General features: G+C 36.9%; 1 protein-coding gene across 2 annotated transcripts in view; it reads left to right on the top strand.

Annotated features, from left to right (window-relative positions):
* Nucleotides 1-19,653: 19,653 nt before the first annotated feature.
* NDP (norrin cystine knot growth factor NDP) overlaps nt 19,654-22,615 on the top strand; it is a 55,747-nt gene continuing 52,785 nt past the window's right edge. For both annotated transcript variants that reach the window (XM_020995963.2, XM_020995962.2), the window contains exon 1: nt 19,654-19,758. The gene's annotated coding sequence lies outside the window, so the exon portion shown is untranslated. The remainder of the gene's footprint in view (nt 19,759-22,615) is intronic.

The raw sequence follows: 22,615 nt of genomic DNA on the forward strand, positions 1-22,615 counted from the left end.
CCTTCCTTCTTTTAGTATCATCAAACAAATCAATACATCGACTTTGTGTTAAAACACATATGCTTCATTCTATACCTCTAGTTCATTAACTTTCTGACAAAAGGTGGGAAGTATGCTTCATCATCTGTCTTCTCGAATCATGGAGCTAATCATAGTTCTCAAGCCTCTCACAACTACTTTTCTTTACAGTGTTATAGTTATTGTATAAATTCTTCTCCTAGGTCTGCATAGTTCTCCCAGGTTTCACTGAATCTGTTCCTTCATAATTTCTTATGGTGTAAAAATGTTCCTTTACATTCATATGGCATAGTGGTGGGGTATTGATCAAGGTGTTTCAAAAATTGCTATATCCCTCCTTACTGTTCTACTGACTAATTGCTTAGGTTTTTTTTTTAATATAAATATTCCTTCTCTACTCTGAAAAGTATTAACAATGGAACTATAATTCTCTTTATCCACTTGTTAGCTCAAAGTCACCAGGGATGGCACTTCTGGCAAAACACCTCAGGGGTAGATCTCTCTCTTTTCCCCCAGAATGTTCCTTCTCAGTTGCCTCTTCCCAGCTATGTTCCTATTAAGCACACACTGACTTGTAAGTGCCATTGGCTAATGCTATTTATATAGACAAAATAAACATTTATTTAGAAAGGTAAAGAGAACTTCCTCATACTCCAAGAAATGCTTCAAACTTTTATGAAGGAGTTAAAGATGCAAAAGGAGTTACAATACTTCCTTGGGGTCTATAGTATGGGAATAATGAAAATACAGCAACCGAACTTTTGTACTGACACCCTTGTGCCTGAATGACCTCATTCCAGAGTTTTATTCCTTTTTTTCTGCTGTTGGTTGTGAATCCTGCCTTGTTCACATAGGCAGATATGGCTTTTTATAGCTTCTTTTTCTCCAGCAATATGTATCTTCTATTCATCTACTCAAGAGCTGGGTTCTTCTTCCAATCTGACTTCTGGATTCACCAACTGAACTTTTAAAGATCACCAAGAAATGGGGCCTGTCATCCTCTATCCTATGACCTTAGTTCCCTTCATTTGTTCAAGGGACTCAATAACACCGAATAAAGTAATCACCTGGCATGGAGTCAATTATCTAGCATCTTTTATTGCCTTTGTAGAATAACAACTCCCTTAAATACATGCTATAATTTGTCAGACATTCTCCAATAGATGGGTCCACACTTTGATTTTAACTTCATGCCAAATAAAAGTGCTGTTACAAATATTTTTATAAAAATTGATTTTTTCCCTCTGTCTTTGATCTCTTTTGACACATATGCCTAAAAAGGTTATCCCTGGGTCAATAGGTATTCACAGTTCAGTGCCTTTTGAGGTATAGGTCCAAATTGCTTTCCAGCATGGCTGAATCATTTTATAGCTCCACCAAAAGTATATTAGGTTGTTTATCATCCTGAATCCCTTCCTATAATTATCATTCGTTTTTTCAAACATCTGTGCCAATCTAATGGGTATGAGGTGGGACCTTAGAGTTGTTTTAAAGTGCATTTCTCTTATTATTAGTGATTTGGGGAAAAAAACTCATAAGGTAGTTGAAAGCTTGCTTTTCTTCTTTTGATACCTGCCTGTTCATGTTCTTTGATCATCTATCCATTCAGTAATAGCTCTTGTCCTAATATATTTATGTCAATTCCTTCCATACTTTATGTATTTTGAACCATTATTTGAAGAAGAGGTCCATAGGCTCCCTCAGACTGCGAAAAGGGTACAGGATACAATAATCCGTAGTTTAAATCTGATTTTTCCTCCAGCTCTTTTCTAAGTTACCTAGAATTTTTACTATAGAATCACAGAATTTGAAAGGAATCTCAATGACTAAGTAGGCCAACTCATATTGGAAGGAATATCCACTGTACTATACCCAACAAGTAATCATTCTCTGCTTGAACACCTCCAAGTGGAAGAACCCATAACCTTTCAAGGCAGCCCATTCCACTTTAGGACAAGTCTGTTAGGAACTTTTACCTGACATCAAGCCCAAATTGGCTTCACTGAAAATTCTTCCCATTACTTCTGGTTCTTCCTTCTAGAGCTAAATGAAACAAGTCTAATCTGTAGTCTTTCAAAAACTTAAACATAGCTATTGGGTTCCTTTCCTAACCCCATCCCCCATAGCCTAATTTTCTCCAGGCTAATCATCTCCAGTTCCTTCAACTGATTCTCGTATGTCATGGACTCAAGGTCTTCAGCATCCTTTTTGCCTTCTTCTGAACACTCTCCGATGTATGAATGGCCTTCTTCAGCTGTGTGCTAGGAATTGAATAGAATATGCCAGATAATATTTAACAATGGCAGAGTACACTGGGTTTATTTCATGGTTCTGAGAAGCTATGGAGCAGCTAAGTGGCACGGTGGATAGAGTGCTCAACCCGGAGTCAAGCAAGACTCATCTTCAGATATTTACTAACTATGTGACCCTGGGCAAGTCACTTAACCCTGTTTGCCTCAGTTTCTTTATCTGTAAAATGAGCTGGAAAAGGAAATAGAAAACCACTCCAGTATCTTTGCCAAGAAAACCCCAAATGGTGTTGTAGCCAACAAGCATTCATTATTAAGTCCCTAGTATATTCTATGCATTAAGGATACGATGAAAGGCAAAGGAAATCAAAAGATCACATTAGCTTTACTGGCTACCACAATACACTGCTCATTCCTAAGTTCTCACAGTTCACTAAAATTCCTGTTTGTTTGTTTGTTTGTTTTCCAGAATAACTGTTATCTTTCAATTTGTCCCCCATCTTATATTTGTGAAGTTGAGTTTTTGTACCCACATGCAAGACTTTACATTTATCCTTGTTGAATTTCATCCAATTGGATCCTGTCATCCATCATTGCGTCAACTGCAAATTTGATGAACAAACTATTTATACTTTAATATGCCATGAATAAGATATATTAAACAGCAGAAGGACAAGCACATATCACTAGGGTTCTCTACCCACCATGCTGACATTGAGCCTTTAACGACTACCCATTGAGTCTGGTCATACAAGTAGTTTTGTATTAATCTGAATCTATTACTGTCTAATCCATATCCCTCTATCTTCTCCACAAGAATAGAATGAGAAATTTTATTGAAAGCTCTGCTAAAATATAAGTAAACTACATTCATCCATTACTTTATAAAGCATAAATCCTTACTTAAAAACAGTTGGAATCATTTGGTTTTATCACTTTTTTGTTGTTCAGTCATTTTCAGTCATGTCCAAACTCTTAGTGACCTCATTTGGGGTTTTCTTAGCAAAGATACTGCAGTGGTTTACCATTTCCTTCTTCAGCTCATTTTACAGATGAGGAAATGAGGCAAATTGGACTAAGTGACTTGTCCAGGGTCACAGAGCTAGTAAATATCTGAGGCTGGATTTGAACTCAGGAAAATGAGTCTCCCTGAATTCAGGTCTGGCATTCTATCCACTGTGCCACTTAGCTGTCCTTTATCAAACACTAGGCTGCTATCATCAATCATTTATGGATCTATGTTACTTAATTTCTATTAATCAACTTTTCTATTTTTTAACCAGTTGGGTGATTTTTAGTATAAGTACTTTGTAGTAGAATTTCAGATTTGGTACAACTAAGCTGTCTTCCTTCCCAGTTTTCTTCGTAATTCCCTGTAAGAATCTTGGTCTTGTGTTCCTCTAGGTGAATCTTGCTATTCTTTTTCCCTAGTTCTATAAAGTAACTTGATTGGTATCTCAGTGAATCTAGCCTTAACTGCAATATTACCACTATATTTATTCTATTAGCACACCCCAACCATGAGCCCTTAGCATCTCTCTAGTTATGTAGGTGTCATCATTTCTAATTCCGGTACATTTCTTGATAGTTGGACTCCCAGATTATATTATGTATTCATTAGTCCTTTTGAACTACATTTCACTGTCTCTTCCTATGGGCTTTTGTGAATGGCATACATTGGGACAACTAGGTGGAGCAGTGGATAGAGTGCCAATCCTGAAGTCAGGAAGATATTCCCAACTTCAAGTCCAGCCTCAGACACTTACCTTGGGCAAGTCACTTAGCCCAGTTTGCCTCAGTTTCTCACCTGTAAAATGAGATGGAGAAGGAAATGGCAAACCACTCCAGAATTTTTGCCAAGAAAATCCCAATGGGGTCACAAAGAGACAGACACAACTGAGATGACTGAATAACAAAAATAGTACACAGAAAGGCCGATAATTTTTGTGGATTTATGTCCTACTACTAATTAATTACTTATATAATTGTTCCAATTAGTACTGACTAATTTTCTTGAACTAAAGTGCAATGTTTTCTACAAAAATTGATGTCATTTCTCATTCGATTATGCTTATTCCTTAAATTTCATATTTTTGTCTAATCACTAATATGGACATTGCTAGAACTATATCAGATAATAGTGGTGAATGAATGTCCTTGCTTATATCCAGATCTTACTGGGAAAAGCTCTGGTGTTTCTGCTTTATAAATACTGCTAGCTCCTTCTTTTATGTAGATAAAGTTTACCATATTTAAAAAGAGTCTATTTATTAAAATGCAATGTAGTGTTTGTAATATAAGGGAATGTTTTATATTGTCAAAAAATTTTCTGCATCTATTAATAAAATCATATGAATTTTTAATTGTTCTTTATATGGTATGTTATGTTTATAGTTTTGCTAATGCTGAACTCAATTATGGACATAAATTAATGGTATATAATCTTTTAAATATGTTATTATAACTCCTTTGTGATTTTACTTTATTTAATTGATTTTCATTAGAAATAGCCTTCTATGATTTACTTTCTCTACTTTATCTTTTTCTGGTTTATATATCCAGACTATATTTATTTCATAGAAGATCATTATTTTGCCAAACAATTTCTACAATATTATAATTAAATTTTATTTTAATATTTGATAGATTTATAACTTCAACTAATGTGGAATGTTTTACTTTGAAAGTTTCTTTAGGTTTGCTCATTTTCTTTTTCTGAGATTGGGTTATTTAAATTTTCTATTCTTTGTTCTGTTAATCTGGTTTTGTATATGTTCATTTCCTTTCATTTTCTACTTCATTGGCATATAACTGCCCAAACTGCTTCTAATAATTTATTTCCCCTTCATTTGTTGTGAATTTTATGTCTTTTCCTTTTTTGTATCAGGAAATTGGTTTTCTTTTCTTTTATATTAGATTAACTATTTTTTTTCTTTTTTTAGGTTTTTGGTTTTTTAAAGCTCCTTTTCATTTATCAATCCAATGCTTTTACTTTGCTTTGTTTTCAACTTTGTTGATTTTCAAAATTCTAATTTTGTGTTTGGTTGATTTTTTTTAGCTTGTTGCTTTTCTAATTTTTTAGTTATGTAGCCAATTTATTGATTTGTAATTTTTCTCTGGGGGGGGGGAAGAAAGTATTTAGTGATATAAGTTTTCCTCTAAGACTTGCCTTGTTTTCCTCCCAAAAAGTTTTGGCATATTGTCTCATTGTCATTTTCTTTAATGAAGTTATCTATTGTGTCTATATTTTGTTTTTTGCTTCACAATTTGGGATTAAATTATTTTAATCTTTCCTTCTACATTTGAATCCTTTCTTCAAATGCCCTTCATTAATTATAATTTTCATTATTTTGTGGTTATTAAAGGATGTTTTCAATATTTCTACTTTTCTGTAAAACTTTTATGAACTTTTTAATACCTAGTACATTGTCAATTTTTATAAAAGTGCCGTGACTTCTTAGAAATAGGGATTTTTCTTTCTTTTTTCATTGAGTAATTATATGCATTTTTCCTAAAATTCTGTTTAGGTACTAAATCTTTTTTTGTTTCTCTTTTTATTTGAATCATCTAGATCTGGAATTGACACACTGAGGTCTATAAATGTTATTGGTTTACTGTATATTTCTCCATATCCTGTGATTAAACTTTTCTTTCAAGTACCTAGATGCTACTCAGAGCACATATATGAACTATTGATATAATTTCATTATATATGTTTCCCTTTTAGCATAATTGCTTATTTTTCTAACACTCACTTGACAGCTATACCCCCTTGAGTAGTTGATCCCTGATAGACTGTGTTAAACTCTGAGTATGTATAGAGAGATGTGACTCCCAATTGGCTGAGAGAATATTGAATGTGACACTACATACCTGATTAAGAGGCTTGTTTCAATTGGTTATGTTCAGTTCTCTCAAGAGAGAATTTCCTGAGTGGAGGTTGAGAGAATTTCTGAATAATGTAAACTTTTAAATGGCAGGCTAAAACCATTGGAACCACAGACAGATATATATATATGAGAAATTGGCCTTTACTTCCAGGGCTTTCAACCCTAGAGACTTCTGAAAGTAGACTTTCCTTGGATGAAATCATTTTTTCTTTTCTCATTTGGGCTGAGATCTTGACTTTAGCTGAAGATCTCATTTGTTTTTATGTATTCTTTGGTATATTCTAAATGGTAGGACTCCAATTTCTGATGTTTTGAATAAATGGGTTTTCTCAATATTTGATTTTTCTGATCTTTTTGTGTAACCGCTGTTTGGTGGGAGGAGCCTCTAAAATCATATTCAAAAATAGAAGTATTTGAAGGGTGGCAAATAGATATCATTCCAGCTGAATACCCTTTTTGGAGACAGATGAGATGCCCTAGCCTCAGTGGTCCTGATCCTGCCTGCCCTCTTACCCAATGAGGTTGTTGGCTATGATGGACAAAGTCTTAGAATGCAGCTTTCCATGCCAATCTTGAACTATACCTCTATATGTTTAGGCATGTATCCACATATTACATCTCTTTTAAATATGTCTATTTTTACTATGGGAGACCATCCTTATTTTAGAATTTCCTTCGTTATATAATAAATTCAGTTTGGCCTCTCATTTTAATTCTGTATGAATGTTTATGTTTCAAATATGTTTCTTGTAAAAATATCATTGGATTCTGCTCTAAATTCATCCTCTTTGTTTTTATGGGTTAGTTCATCCCATCTATATTCACAATTATGATAGTTAATTGTGTATTTTCCCCCATCATAACTTTTTAACTTTTCCCTTATTTTCCCCCCATCTTTTACAAAGTAAAAGGCAATAAAGAGAAGGAATCTGATGATAGTTAGAAATCTGCAATTGAAGTAGTCTGTTACTATTTCTCTGCCCCTTCTTTCTCCACAAAGCCCTAGCCACAATCTTTGGGTTTTACACTTCATTACTTTCTTATTAATCACCCTCACAAATCAACTATGTGAAGCTGACATTTGTTCTGCTTGTGATTATTCCATTCCTGACTCTATTCTACCTTTCATGCTTTTGCTCCCCATTTCTTGTGCTCATCTGTATCCCTGTGAATTTAATCTATTTCTACTACAAACTCTGTGTGTGTGTGTGTGTGTGTGTGTGTGTGTGTGTGTCCGTGTCCTTTGTGAGGCCATGAGATCCCTATTCCTCTTACTCCTTCCTCCATGTTTCTATAGGCTTCTTCTCATACATACTATGAATTCCTCCTTCTGCTTTCTCATTTTTCCTCAACATGCTCCTTTTTTTCACCCCTTTCTTTCCTCTCTTAAAACCAACAAAGCAGAACAAAACCAAACCCCATCTTTGCTTTTTTTCTTATTTAACTCCTCCCTACATAACCCTTGAAAACATTAGGATTCTGAAGAATTAGTTCTCTCTTCTAACTCATTAGGCCTTAATCTCTTCATCATCTTTTAGCTTTTTGTAGTTGCTGAAAGGTATTTACCTCCCTAGGTTTGTTCTGACTCCTATGCTTACATTTCAAAGTTTATAGCCAACTCTGGTCTTTTCATTAGAAATGTTTCAAAATCTGGCTGTATTCTATTAAAAATCTATTTTTTTCCTCTGTAGGATTATACTTAGTTTTGCATGGCAAATTATACTTGGTTATAAGCCTTTAATTTTTGCTTTTTGGAAAATAATTCCAAGATTTTCTCTCCTTTATAGATGTTGCAGAATAACCTTTTGCAATCCTAACTGTGGTTCCTTTGTGCTTGGATTATTCCTGTTCACTACCTGTAATTTTTTTTCCTTTGGCTTGGAAGCTTTGGATTTTGGCTATGAACTTTCCGCATGTTTTCAGTTTGGGGTGCTTTCAGATAGAGGAATCAATGAATTCTATTTTTATTTTGCCTACTGGTTCTAACACATGGTGTTTCTAAAGTCTTAATTCAGCTGTAAGCTTGTTAAAACTTAAAAACTGCACAAAGACTTTAGGCATATCCTGAAGATTTGGGCATTTTTCTTCTGTGATTTCTTGTAATATAGTATCCAGCTCTATCGTATTTGATAGTAGATACCTTATAATTTCTTCATTATTTTCAAACATTTGACTTTGTTCTATTTTTTGTTTTGTTTTGCTTTTTTTTCTTATGGAGTCATTGAGGTCTGTTTGCTCATTATGATTTTCAAGGAGTCTGCTACTCAGGTAAGATTTTCCACCTTTTCTTCTGAACTGTTCATCAATTTTTTTTCCTCCCAGAATCTCACTTCATTTATCATTTCCTTTACTATCATTTCCTTCCAGCCATTCTTGATACCTAACTGAGGCTTGCTTATAGTTAGTTGTTAAGGGCTTACTCTTCTAAGGATGTACCTCATTTAGGCTTAATCAAAGTCGACCTTCAAATGGAGCAAAAACAGAGGAAATGAAACAAAAGGGGAAGCTATTTCAGGTGCAAATGAAACATTCCACACCTGAGAAGGGTTTCAGATGTTCTGAATGGCTCACTTGCACATGAAAAGGGTAGAAGATAAATAAATCAATATGTCCCCAGGTACAGACTTCCTCAGTACCCATACTACTTTTGAATAAGACTTAGCAGGAATTTTAGAAATATAACTGATAACCATCATAGGTTAGGGTAGAGGTGGAGGGAACTCAGCTCTAAACTGTTAATAACTGTAGGATAGAGTAGCTTCTATCACATTCTGATTGTAGAATAGAATACCTCTCCTACTCCCTACTTGGAAAGTGATAAACCTCAAAGTTAAGGTCACTAGAGAGCAGTATTAGAGAAATCTTAGGCTAAAGGTATCTGCTTTTTCTGAAAGGGCATGGTAGTATTCCAGTGAAAAGGGCATTGCATTCCCCCAGCTAAAATAGCAAAGTAATACTCAGTTTAGCCTGAGGCTGAGGCTGATGGAAACTACAGCTACCTATCTAGGACTGAGTATGCAGAGTCCAATAGATTGATCTGTCCATGATAGATCCCATTCCCAGAGAGGTTCCAGCCTAGCAACTTCCAAATCCCACCCCCCACCCCCAGCTGAGATCCTGTGTTGTGTAGTGAAGAGCCAGACTAGCAACAGATGAACTCATCTGCCATCAACACTTTACCACTCTTCATGTGTAGACTCTGAAGAATGAAAGGACATTGAAAGACCCTGTTCTGTGAATTGTCTTGGACCCATGTGTTAAATGCACATTTGCCTCTGTACCATTGTAATTAAAGTTTGTATCCACTGTCTCTGACTCAGGCTCTGTCTTCCTTTGTAGGCGTGTGCTCCTATAGTTTTGGGGGAGGGAAATTCTTTATAACGACTTTTGCTTGCTATGCCATTAGAGTAAATGTCTTTTCTAAGTGCTAATTGAGTCTACTGGCTGATTGATAAGGGAAGCATACCAGAGAGGGCTCATGCACTTTGTCTCCTTTTAGAGAAAATTAATCCCTATTGAAGGTAGAGAGAGGGAAGAAGGTCCTGGGCCTACTCTATGTTGTGGGTAGGGGGAAAGAAACTGTTTTAGGTAAATGCTAGTAAATATTAGTGTTATCACAACTCTTTACCTTCCTTCACCCAAATATCTCATTAGTTGCCAAATTTTATCATTTCTCTCTCTATCACACCTTTAACATTCCTTCCCTCCTCTACTCACACATCCACCAGCTTAGTTCAGGTCCTCATTACTTCTTGCCTAGACTGCTGCAATAGTATCTTAATTAATTTTGTTCTAAGTCTCTCTTCTCCAACAATTTCATGGGATCAGAGTTCTAGAGTTGTAAGGGATCTCAGAGGCCTTCTAGTACAAACACTTCAATTTATGGCTGAGGAAACTGAGACCTAGAGAGGTTAAGTGGCAGAGCTAGGTGGCACGGTGGATAGATCACTGGGCTTAGAATCAAGAACACCCATCTTCCTGAGTTCAAACCTGGCCTCAGATACTTACTAGCTGTGTGACCCTGGTAAGTCACTTAATTCTGTTTGCCTCAGTTTCCTCATCTGTAAAATGACCTGGAAAAGGAAAGAGCAAGCCACTCCAGTATTTTTTCCTAGGAGAGCCACAAAGTGGTCACGAAGAATCAGAAACAACTCAACACAATAGTAAATCTCAGAGATGAGAGTTGAATTCAGGTCCCCTGACTTCAGAGCCCACACTGTTTCACCTGCACTATGCTACGACAAAGGGATTTTCCTAGAGTACTGATTTAGGTCATTCAACCCTTGCCTCTAGGATAAAATATAAACTCTTCTGTTTGGTCTCTCACGTCCTAGACCAAACTATCTTTTCAACCTTTATTATGCATGACTCCTATTTCTGAATTCTCTGGGTCAGCTTAAATTAGCTTTTTTGCTGCACACAATTCGATCTCTTGTTTCAACACCTCTGAAAAGGCTGCTCCCCGTATCTGGAATGCCCTCCCCTTCCTTCCACCTCTTGGATTCCTCCTTTTCTCCAAAATTCTACTCAAGCACCACCTTCTCTGAGAAGGCTTTCAAGGTTTTCCCCTAGGTGCTGATCCCCCATCCCAAATTAACCTTAGATTTATATGGGATAGTGGAGAGCTAAACAAACTGCTTCACAGAGGGCAGACGCTGGACTTTTGCTTACTCCACGCTACATCTCCTGCTCTACCTGGCTTCAACTCCACAAAACAAGATTCCTCCTGGTCCACCCCACCCCTCCTCTTCTGCCTCCTTTTGTAGGTTGTCTCCCCTCCCCACCCCCACTAGACTGTGAGCTCCTTGAGAGCAGAAATTATCATTCTTTATATCAATTGTTTCCACAGCACTTAGCACAGTGCCTGGTCAGGTAGTAGGTACTTAATAAATGTTTATTGGATTGGAGTGAAACATATTTTTTGGCATATTTATTCAAAACTCTTCTGGATACATCCACCAACTTGTACCTTTTTTTTTTTTTGGAGGCAATTGGATTTGCAAAGTGATTTGCCCTGAGTCACATAGCTAGTAAGTGTTTTATGCTAGATTTTAACTCAAGTCCTCCTGACTCCAGGGCTGGTGCTTTATCAACTAGCTGCCCCCAACTTGTACTCTTATATGTGGGTCGGTTCCCCACTGTTACATCAATTCAAGGTGTAACCCTGTTGGATCGCACTCCTAACACAGATCATTATAGCTCACCCTAAAGAAGTGCTTCCCGTTAGCAATCAACCAATAGATTTAATTAGCTCTTAGCAAAGATAATTACTCAAGCAACATAGCAAAAATAGTAGTTATAAAGCATTCCTCCCATTTATCTGGGGCATACTCTTCTACAAATAAACATAGTGTTCGTGGACAGAGTCAATTCAGACTTAGAGTCCAATAGTAGAAAGGCATGTGTGTAAGAATCACATGTGATTCCTGGTACTGCAAAACCCTAAAGTCCCTTCTCTTTTTAAGTCCTCACATTGGATTTCCAGAATTGACTACTTTCTTCAGCCTTATTTTTAATTTAATTTAATTAAAAAGGTCATGTTCCTTGAAGGTTCCTCCTTAGGGAATCTTTCAATCTATGTTTGTCTGGAATTTGAGTCTGTTACCTGGTGGATACAAACTCCCTTCCCACCTTCGCTATCCTGTGGTATAGGCATAGGGGATTTCCTCCACAAATAACTTTCAAACACACTCTTGAAGGGTTGGACTCTTTAAAGCCCCCGGGAGAACTAATCTGCTTACTTGGGCAATCATGTTCTTCCCTTTCTGTTTCAATCAGAGATGCATTCACCTCCCAAGATGCAAAGCATCTTGTTTACAGTTTAAAATCTCATTATGTGTGTCTACATTCTGTGATTATTTCAACCTAGAAGGGGAGCAACTACCTCCTTCAGATTTATGCAAGAATATTTTGCCTCCCTCCTGGAAGGCACGGACTATGTTGTTTTGACTTCATCTCCAGTACCTTGTATATTTTCTATCACACAGTAGATACTTAATAAATGCTCATTGATTGATTGATTTCCATGACTGACAAATTTATCACTATGTAGCCAATCTGGTAAGGAATGAGCTTTTCTGAAAGTAACTAGTCCTGGAACAACAAATATAGAGTCCATTGTCACTCCTGTGGCCAAAACCTTCCTAACTTGGTAGAACTCTCCTGCACTCTGCTGACCCAGCTTTCATCTTCACATCACAATGGGGCATCAGAATACTATTTGAGTGGAGGCATAATTGGTAATAAGTTGACTTAAACATTTTGTACCAGACTTGTGATTTCATGGGCATGGAAAACTTTCTGGAAAAGATAATTTCTTATACCAATGCAATCAACACCTGTCCTAAAACTGATAGTCTTAGACAATTTTCTGAAGGCACTAAGGTTAAGTGGCTTACCCACAATCACACTAATGACTTGAAGCCAGGTTCCTGAGGCCAGCTTTCCATTCATTTTGCCATGGTAGGTCTGTTGTGTTGTTGAGTCATTTCAGTTGTGTCCAACTCTTTGTGACCCCATTTTGAGGTTTTCTTGGCAAAGATACTGGAGTAGTTTGCAATTTCCTTCTCCAGCACATTTTACTGATGAGGAAACTGAGGCACACAGAGAAAAGTGACTTGCTGGGGGTCACACAGCTAGTAAGTGTCTGAGGCCAGATTTGAACTTGGGAAGATGAGTTTTCCTGACTCCAGGTCTGGCATTCTATCCACTGCACCACCTAGCTGCCTCTACAGTTACACATAGATTCAGTATAGAATACAACCCCAGTGTTTCAGGAGAGATAGGGGAAGGCACAGTAAATCTGAGATGGCTTAGCCTTAAGCCTATTTCTTCAGTTTATATTTATATAATGGTTTAAGGTTTACAAAGTGTTTTCTTCACAATAGTTCTGTAAGGTTGTTATTACAAACATTAACACCCCTGTTTTATAGATGAGACAATTAACAAAGAGAGATAATGTCACATGCCTATGATCACACAGCTTATAAGAGAGTGAGTCAAGATTTGAATACTGGTCCCCAGATTCCAAGTGGACCAATATGAGGGAACAAAGCACACGTGCGGATCTTTCCCAGAGGCAGCATGGTATTTATTCTCATCTAACATCCTGGATCACCCTATAAAAGATAACAGCAGCAACTGCCGCCACTTTAGATTAACCACTGAAGGGGAGGGAACAACTTGGGAAGGAGTATAAATAACCTAGAATCAGGAATAGTTAGGAAATAAAAGAGACACTATGAATTTTAAAAATACATACCCAGAGTGAAATACAATTGTCACAGTAGGATTAAAGGAAAGGATTGGGAATCTCAGCTGGGTTTCCCATATATTTATTAACTTATATTAATAACAAGTAACATATGAAAAGAGCTTTAAGCTTTACAAAGCACTTTCCTTGTGAAGTAGGCAATAAAAGGATTTTGCCTTCATGTTGCAAATGAGGAAACCATCTCAGAAAGATTAAGTAATTTGCCCAAGGTTACATAAGTAGTATCAGACTAGAATTCAGGCTAGAATCTGACAATGCTAGTACTCATTCCCCTCCACCATTTTTACTCAAAATCTTATTCTGCTACTTATCTTTATGAGGTACTATATAAATGGTGTGCTGGTAAATGTTTAACAACTGGCTCTCTGAGGGGGTGGGAGAAGTACGTATTCATGAATCATTTTTAAGGTTGATCTGCATCATTAACATTTTCTCACACAACCATTAAAGCATTTGAACTATCAACAAAACAATAAATCAAGACCTGATTTGTAGCATTTGCCCAGTCTCTGAGGAGTAAATTGTACTTAAGCTAAAAATTTAACAATCAGCTCTTGCAAGCTAGTTTGAGCTGGGTCCAGCCTGCCCCTACATAAAGACCAATATTTTCTTGGGCTTTTAGCTAAAGTTTAACTGAAAGATATTGCCATTTGTTCACATGTATTATAGAAACATAGGTAAGTTATGCTAATATTAATGGTAAGTATGGATCTAGGTAGCTAACTTCACATGCGATCTATGGAGCCTAGTAGGTTCTCATATTTAGAATTTTGACATCCAAAGCAAGAGGCATATAAAGACTCAGGAAAAAATAAATTGATCTGGAATATTGTTGGCTCTTACTAGGAGAAGGGGGGTGGATGAGTGCATGTTTGAATAAACTGAGAGACCAGGATGTCCTTTCCCGGGACCTGGGGAAAGGATCTTGGAAGAGATCACATTTATATAGCCAAGGAGACAAGATTTGAGTTGAGACTGAGGATAGGAAGTTCCTAAATGACATTTGTCCTATCTTGGAGGATGATTTGCTCAGGTAATATATGAAACTTATCTTTCATACTTCCTTCATCTTAAAACAAAAAATGCCCAGTGGAGAATTTTCATGTTTTTCCCTGAAAATGGAAAGGAAAGATAGTTCCTTTCTATGGAGAGCGGCATTAAGGACTAAAGCAGTGATGACTCATACCACAGTTACATACATATACACATATGTACATGTTTATATATATGTGTGTGTGTGTGTGTATACAGTTATCCCTTCACATCACAACTTTCCCCATCACAGTTTCAATATACTATGGATCAGCATAAGAAATTAAATGGGAATTTGGGGGGAGTTTTGCAGAAGCTACAGGCAACACATGAAGGTCAGCAGATGACTCAGAAAAAAGTTTAATAACTCAGAAATGCATAAAATATATGCATAGCATTGTATAATATCAACATATGTTATCTTAACACCATAATAATTCAGACTTCTTCTCTGGTATGAAAAGAGGGCCAAAAAATTTTACGCAAATTTTCCAGAACACAGGAGCACCATGCCTTTAATCCCCATGATATGGAAGGGATAACTGTATATGTGTGTATGTATATACATGTATATATGTGTATAACTACACACACACACACACACACATATATATATATATTATATTTTTTTGAAGTATGGTTACTGTTTTGGAAAAATTCTTCTAGTTAGCTGCAACTGACTTAGAAATGGACAGGCTGTTGTCCACTGGGGAGAAGGCAAAGTGTCGGCAGATAATGCCCTTCCCCATGCCAACTGAATAATAGAAGGAACTGCTGGGATCACGTTCAGGAGTGAGCCTGTTCTCACAGGCCAAATGCTTGCATGTTGCCAAATGCACAAGTGTTTGTCATTTCTACACATTCCTTAAAGCTTTTTTTTCCCTGAAGAACCTATTCCTGTGGGAGTAGAGAAGCCAGACCATTGCTCATGAGAATTAAGTGCCCTTCTTCCTCTCTCTTTCCACCAATGGAGAATATTAGCTGACTGAGAATCAAGGGAAGAAAGATGGTGTAGAATAAGGAACTGACTTTTTTTTTCTTTTTTTTTTCTGTGGCAGATGGAAAACATATCATTGCAACCTCTGTATGCTCAGCAGGCAGGTGGGTGGGGCAATGGATAGAATCACATGCCCTGGAGTAAGGAAAACCTGAGTTCAAATCTGGCCTCAGACCCTTGTAAAGGTGTGAGACCCTGGGAAAGTCACTTAACCCTGTTTGCCTCAGTTTCTTCATCTGTAAAATGAGCTGGAGAAGGAAATGGCAAACCAATGCAGTATCTTTGCCAAGACAACTCCAAATGGGGTTGCAAAGAGTCAGACACAACTGAAATGACTGAACAACAAAGTATAAGAAGAATGGAAAGATAGGTTGGGTCCAGGTTGTTAAGGGCTTTAAAAGCCAAACAAAGAAATCTATATTTTATCCAAAATGCAGTGGGGATCTATTGGAACTTATTGAAGGTGGGGGAGGTGACATAGCAAGACCTGAGATGAAGGAAAATTTCTTTGACGGTTGTGTGGAGCACTGGCTTGAGAAGAGGCTTATGGTATCAAGACCGATTAGGAAACCATTGCAATAGTTCAGGTAAGAGATGAGCAGGTCTGGAGCAAAGGTGGTGACTGTGTGAGCGGAGGGAAAAACAGGTGGGAGAGATGTTGTGGAGGAGGCACAAACAGCAAGATTAGGCAACTAATTGGATATGTGGAAGGATAGACATTGAATTGAGGTTAAAACCTGGGTTACTAATCTTGGAACCTGGTAAAATGTCCTTGACAGAAATAGAGAAATTCTGAGGAGGGCTGAGTTAAGGGGTGGAGTGATATTCAGTTCTGTTTTGGACATGCTGACTTCAAGGTGTCTTTGGTATATACAATTTGAAATCTCTAATAAGCAGTCAGTGATATAGACTGGAGCTCAGGAGACACACTAGGGTGGATATAGAAATCTCTAAATCTTATCTGTATGGAGAGAATAATTAAACCCTGGATAACTGATAAAGTCACCAAGACAGATAATGTAGAGACAGAAAAGAAGAAAGCCTAGGGCAGAGTCAAATAGCTCTGCCCACAGTCGGTGGGCAGACAAAAAGCCAGAAAAAAGAGACTGAGAAGGAGCATTCAGATAGTAGAGAACGAGGAAAGAGCAGCATTACAAAAATACAGAGAAGAGAGAATGTTCAGAGTGATCAACAAAGCCAAATGCTGCAGAGGTCAAAAACTGATAATTTAGTAGAGAGATCTTAGAGAAGTGCCTTGAGGTAAAGGGATTTAAAGTAACTTGCCCATAGTGATATAGCTAATCCATGTCAAGGATAGGATTTAAACACTGACATGAAAGTCCTGGCTCTATCCATTGTACCGCACTGCCTTTTAATGGAAATTAAGTCTGGACATTTGACAGTGGCAATGTCCAATCAGTTTATCCTCCTACTAAATAAGATCTTAAAAGTCAAGCCAGAGAGTGCATTCATTGTTTCCACGATGCTTACTCAACGACAAGTCATTTCCTTCTGAATACTCTGTTTTAAGGCCCAGTTTCCATCTGATTTTTGATCTGCTTCATTAGACATTTAGCCAATATCCTTTATCAAGTGCCAAGTTTCCTTTAAAGACTTTGAACCTAGGACTCTATCCATCCAATCAGCAGATGCAGTTCGTGACTAACCAGTGCAATCCCACCAGACTGGATGGTCCAGGGGATGCTCCTTTAGGCAACATAATAAAGTTCAAAGCCTTAAAAAAAAAAAAGAAGTCTTTTGTAGAATGTCTAAGTTTTCTTGGAAGGATGGGTGACCCTATGAAAAAGGGACCACATGACCATTATCAATGTTGGACAACAGTTACTTACAGTAACAGGTGTTTTAATAAATGGAGGCTAAATGGTACTTTGTAAAGGCAGCTTGATGCTGCAGACAAAGGGGCTAGCTTTGTACTCAGAAAAACCTGGGTTCAAATACTGCAGCTGGTGGACGCAAGCTGTGTGACCTTAATCTCTCAGTATCCCAGGCAACTCTATAAATCTGTAAATTGCAAAGTTGTTGCTAATTTATAATTGTGGAGGGAACTTTCATGGAGAGTTGCCTATAACATTGAAATCAGTCGGGTCCCCAATACACACACTTTAAAAAAAAAAAGCACTGAGAAAGAATTTTTCCATCAGGTTCTTGCCACAAAACTTCACTATTCCCTAAAAGATGTAATCTTCACACTAAGAATTCCATCTTTCATAAGTGCTAATAAGTAGACCTCACTCTGAGATTCTTTCCATCCAACATAAAAACAATTCAGTAAAAATAAACAATAAGCATCAGTAAGTGTATATGTGACCACTGGTGGGTATATTGTATCAATATTTAATTCTATATTCAAACAATGTAATTAGATATGATATAGATACACATGTAATATATATGGATATCAATATATTTGCATGTATGTGTATATACACATGTATAACCTTTATATAAACATGTATATAACTATATATATATATATATATATATATATATATATATATATATATATACCTTTCAAGCATGTGGATTGAAATAAATTATTGTATAATAAAAACAATTAATTTCAAAAATAACAAGACGTAAAGAAGTGCCATTTTATTTACTAAAAGAATGGAGGGGTAATTCTAAGAACTGAAGGGTTTCAGTCACATCGTAAATACCAGTTGAATACATAATTTTCAACTTTCTCTGCATGTTTACATGTAGGTAGGCTGTGTGTCATTTTTCCAACCAGATTGCAAACATCTTGGTGAGATGGGGATGTTCATTCTATTTCTTTGTGCCTAACAAGACACTCAGCATATATTTGTTAAAGCAAGGCATTTTTCTGTTGATCAGTTGGGGTGCTGATTTTAGGACTTTGCCTATATGTCCATAGCTATATAGTATCTAGATCAGATACTAGATCAGGGACATATGGACAGATTTAAAGAAAGCTGTGAACTTGGATAGGGAAAAAAATACATCTGTTTTTCCCATTAACCTCTAACTAAAGTTTAGTATTTCCTTAAATTATGAATGTAGGTGACAAACCAAAGTAATCTGTAGCATCAACCACACTTTCAAAGGAGCCATGCCACAAAAAAGATTAAAAATCTCAGCATGACAGATGATGATATTGGTTAAATGTCTAATGAAGCAGAATCCCAGAGCAGGGGTTAACCTTTTTTGTGCCATGGAGCCCTTTGGCATTTTGGTGAAGCTTATAAACCCCTTCTCAGAATAACATTTTAAATGTATAAAATAAAATGCATAGGATTACAAGAGAAGCCCATTATGTAAACATGCAGTTATCATTTTTTAAAAGTTCACATACCCCAGATTAAGCAGTACCTCTGCAGACAGACCACAAATCTTTGAAATTTAATTCCAAGAAATCACTTAATATTAATTATATGTAATGTGCACAAGGATTCTGGTTATTCTGGCTATATATCTCCAACCATGTCTTTTTTCAACTCATTCAGGTGATGATTATATAAAAGTAGTCACATAAGAAGCTTGCATAGTGGATGCACAGTCATTGCTAAATAAAAATATCTCCACCACCTACATAGATCTTGACAATATAGGTCAGAGTTCTGCAGCTACTTAAATATACATTAATTGCCTGAAAAGTGCCTCTGGTTCCAATTTCTTCTTGTCTTCTTAGAATTCCAATTCCATCCCATTCAGAAGCTGAAATAGCACTCTCTCCTCCACTTCTTACTTTTTAAAATGTGTCTTAAATTGTACAGAATGAGCATCTTTCGGTGCACACACTTAAAAAGTAAAGTTTCTTTTTCACATATATATGATTACATATTTTAAAAGAATCATATTCTTTTCTTTTTCTTCTTTTTGGTGGGTTCTGCAATAAGATGCTCCTGCAGAAAGAGTGCTAGAATAGTGTAGAGCGATTTCTCTTGATAATGAGAGCTTTCCCGTTTCTGTAGAGTTTCCATTTGCCAGGGAGCTGCTGCTGCCGTGAGCCTGATTGATATATGACTGCAATGGCACTTTTCCATTTGACATTCATTCTCTCCCTCCCTTGCTCTCTCTCTCTCTCTCTCTCTCTCTCTCTCTCTCTCTCTCTCTCTCTCTCTCTTTTTTACACCCCCCCATCTCTCCCCCACCCCCCCCGCCTGGCTTAAACAACAGCCCTAACTTTTGTGTGTTGCAAATATAAAAGGAAAGCCATGTGACAGAGGGACAGAAGAACAAAAGCATTTGGAAGTAACAGGACCTCTTTCTAGCTCTCAGAAAAGTCTGAGAAGAAACGAGCCCTGCATTTTCCCCAAGGTAAGCAGGAAAACAAGAGCTTACTACTTTTATAGCAAGTTACTTATTTCCAAACTGAGCATTTCATCATCTTCTTAAATAAACACATGGTCTTTAAATACCATTTAAATTTGCATTCCTTTAATTTGTATTCATTTGAAGTACTTCAGTATTCGATTTTTCTTAAATTGCAGTGCCTTTGAAGTCTGTGACAGATCAAGGGAAGACACGCTAAGTGTTCCTTAACTCTAAAAGAGCAAGCACAGTTTTTATTCTGTGGGTTTAAAGGTATTTCATTTGAAAACTGTCTGTATTTTAATATGTAATTTTGTAATGGTTTTTACCATGTGATCAGTTGAAAGGGGTATAGAAGGCACCACTCCTCCAGTATTAATTCATAGGCATCTTCTGCACTGCCTTTGTCCCATTACAATGGGGGCACTATTAGTGCAGGACCCAAGTCCTGCTAGTTTAAGAGAGCTGTTTACTTTTATTGCTACTTATGTATGCTGCTGATCTCTTGCCAGTCATCTGCTGGAGTGCTTAGAATAATTTCAAACAATAGGCAATATTTATTTCTAGCTTTGTGTGTCATGCTTTGTAGGAACACTAGAAATCTGCACATTTACTGATTCTGATTTGGGATATTTTACTAAGAAGAGCACAGCACTCGCTAACGTTAGGTATGGATTAATGTATAGTTCCAATTGCATAAAAACACCGAGGAAATCCCCAGCGCTGGTCTTGGCTAGATCCCTGAGCTTTGGTTATATTTAGTAGTCAGCTTACCCCGGAGGGGTGACAATTAACACAATGGGGAGATCCAAGGAATAGCTGTGCAAGGATGCTGAGACCCAGCAACAGGGTCAGAAATGCTAAGGGAAAACTCCAAAACACTTTCTTGGGAATATGAGGGTATATATTTTTTTCAATTTCCTGAAAGCATTGTTTTCCAGTAGAAAAATTCTCTCTTTAAATGGGATTCTCGCTGTAGGAAGCATGAGTGTAACTCTTTTCTTGTTTGGGTAAAAAGAAGTGTTTGACTGTGAACAGAATGTTAATGTGTCAGAGTACAGCGGAACTGGAGCTCATTGTAGTGAGTGAACTGCAGTAAAACTTAATTTAAAAAGACAGGTCCCTATGTTACTAAAACTCAGGTAAGTGAAAGAGTCACTCAGTAAGACTGGAATTTAGGAGATTTCATCCTTCATAATTAGAAGGATTAGTTAAATTGTTTATTTTTGTTTTCATTTATAACATTACATTGTTTGAATGACAAAAAGGAATCCAATAGTGATGAATTGCTCTGATGGATGTGTATGGAATACCAGCTGCATTTATAAATCTGTAACTACCCAAAATATGCACAATATATGGTTGTCATTAAAGTACACTACATGTTGATACAGAGCTTCTGCAGAGACCACTGAAATCAGCTTTTAAATACCAGATGATTGAGGTAACTCCTATCTTACATGTTAAAATGATCTCCTGCATCAGAAGTACAGAGCCTAGAAAGAAGGCTAAATGCATGTTTTAGAGGGATGCTAACTTCTTGTCATTTAAAAAAAATAGGCTTATTGGGAAAATTTCTATTTCTCTGATAACTTCCTGAACAAATATATTGAAATACACATCTGGCTTTTGATACAAGTACCTTGGGACATTGGGGATGTAGGAAGAAGATAATCAATATTATAGAATCACCATAAAAGAAATCATGAATTCCATTGACTTAAGATTGCATGATGATTCTTAACCAAAAACAAACAAAAAAAATCATTATTGACTATAACATTTAACTAACTATGACTAATTTTGTGAAACCTTCATCCAGGTCAATTTTGCATGATTTGCTCAGAAATACTATCAATACAGGTAAAATGCATAGGCAGAGGCTTAAATCCATGAGTATGAGATATGTAATATATTCAGAGATGGAAACATGCCTGTATAACTCTCATTTGTAATTCAAGTTTAAAAGTCACTGCCAAGAGCCCATAAGGCAATTTTCAATAATACTTAACAGTTTCCGACTCATTCAGTCACCTGATCTCCTGAAAAATGTGACAACTTTCACTGAGTGCATTCACTGTATTTTGCTGAATATTTTCACCAAGGGTATTTCCAGAGACGTTTAGATGCTTATAACTGCCTTAAAACATTACAACTCTATTTTCCTTTCTGTAATGGCACCAGTTAGATTTTTGCTCTATGATAAGGAGATGACCCTTGGAAATCGACTATTGAGCAATACCTCATAAGCCATGTTCCTATGCATATGGAGATTCCTAATCACTCTAACCTGGTAGTTATCTTTTCTTCTTACCTGTAGTGCTGGAGTTCTTTCCCTTCTGACACCTATCATTTTATTCTGGGGTACTCATCATTTTCACAAATAATCTAGCCCAGAAGTTTTCAGAAAGGTTGAAAGAAATCTGGGAGAATGCCAACTTGCCCTTTTTCTCTTCCCACCCTCACCCACCCCTCCTACCCCCGCCAAGATCTTGAAAACAACCACACTCTTTCTCTATCTGGGATGGATATGAGTCACCTTCTCTGGGGCTGACATCAGTGGCACTAGATGAATCATTCAACTAGCATCATTCATGGAGGGAGATGCAGTTACTATCTCCCACCACCAGTCCCACCCCCAAGGTCAAAACATATGACCTCTGGGCCTGGCCTGAATTCAAAAGGTCCCTGGGAATTGGAAGCTGGAGGTTGTTCCCAAAACCCAGGTCTCCCTTAGAGCCACACACAGTGCTGCTTTCAAATCAACTCATTTCATCTCATCTTATGTTTTCTGTAGCTGATTAGGTTATTTGTAAGCATCCCAAAACAGAGAATCACCAGGGTCCACTGAATTGGTGCTTAT

Source organism: Phascolarctos cinereus, unplaced genomic scaffold, assembly GCF_003287225.1.
Source record: "Phascolarctos cinereus isolate Bilbo 61053 unplaced genomic scaffold, phaCin_HiC Scaffold_726;HRSCAF=1367, whole genome shotgun sequence".
In the NCBI taxonomy this organism is placed as follows: Eukaryota; Metazoa; Chordata; class Mammalia; order Diprotodontia; family Phascolarctidae; genus Phascolarctos; species Phascolarctos cinereus.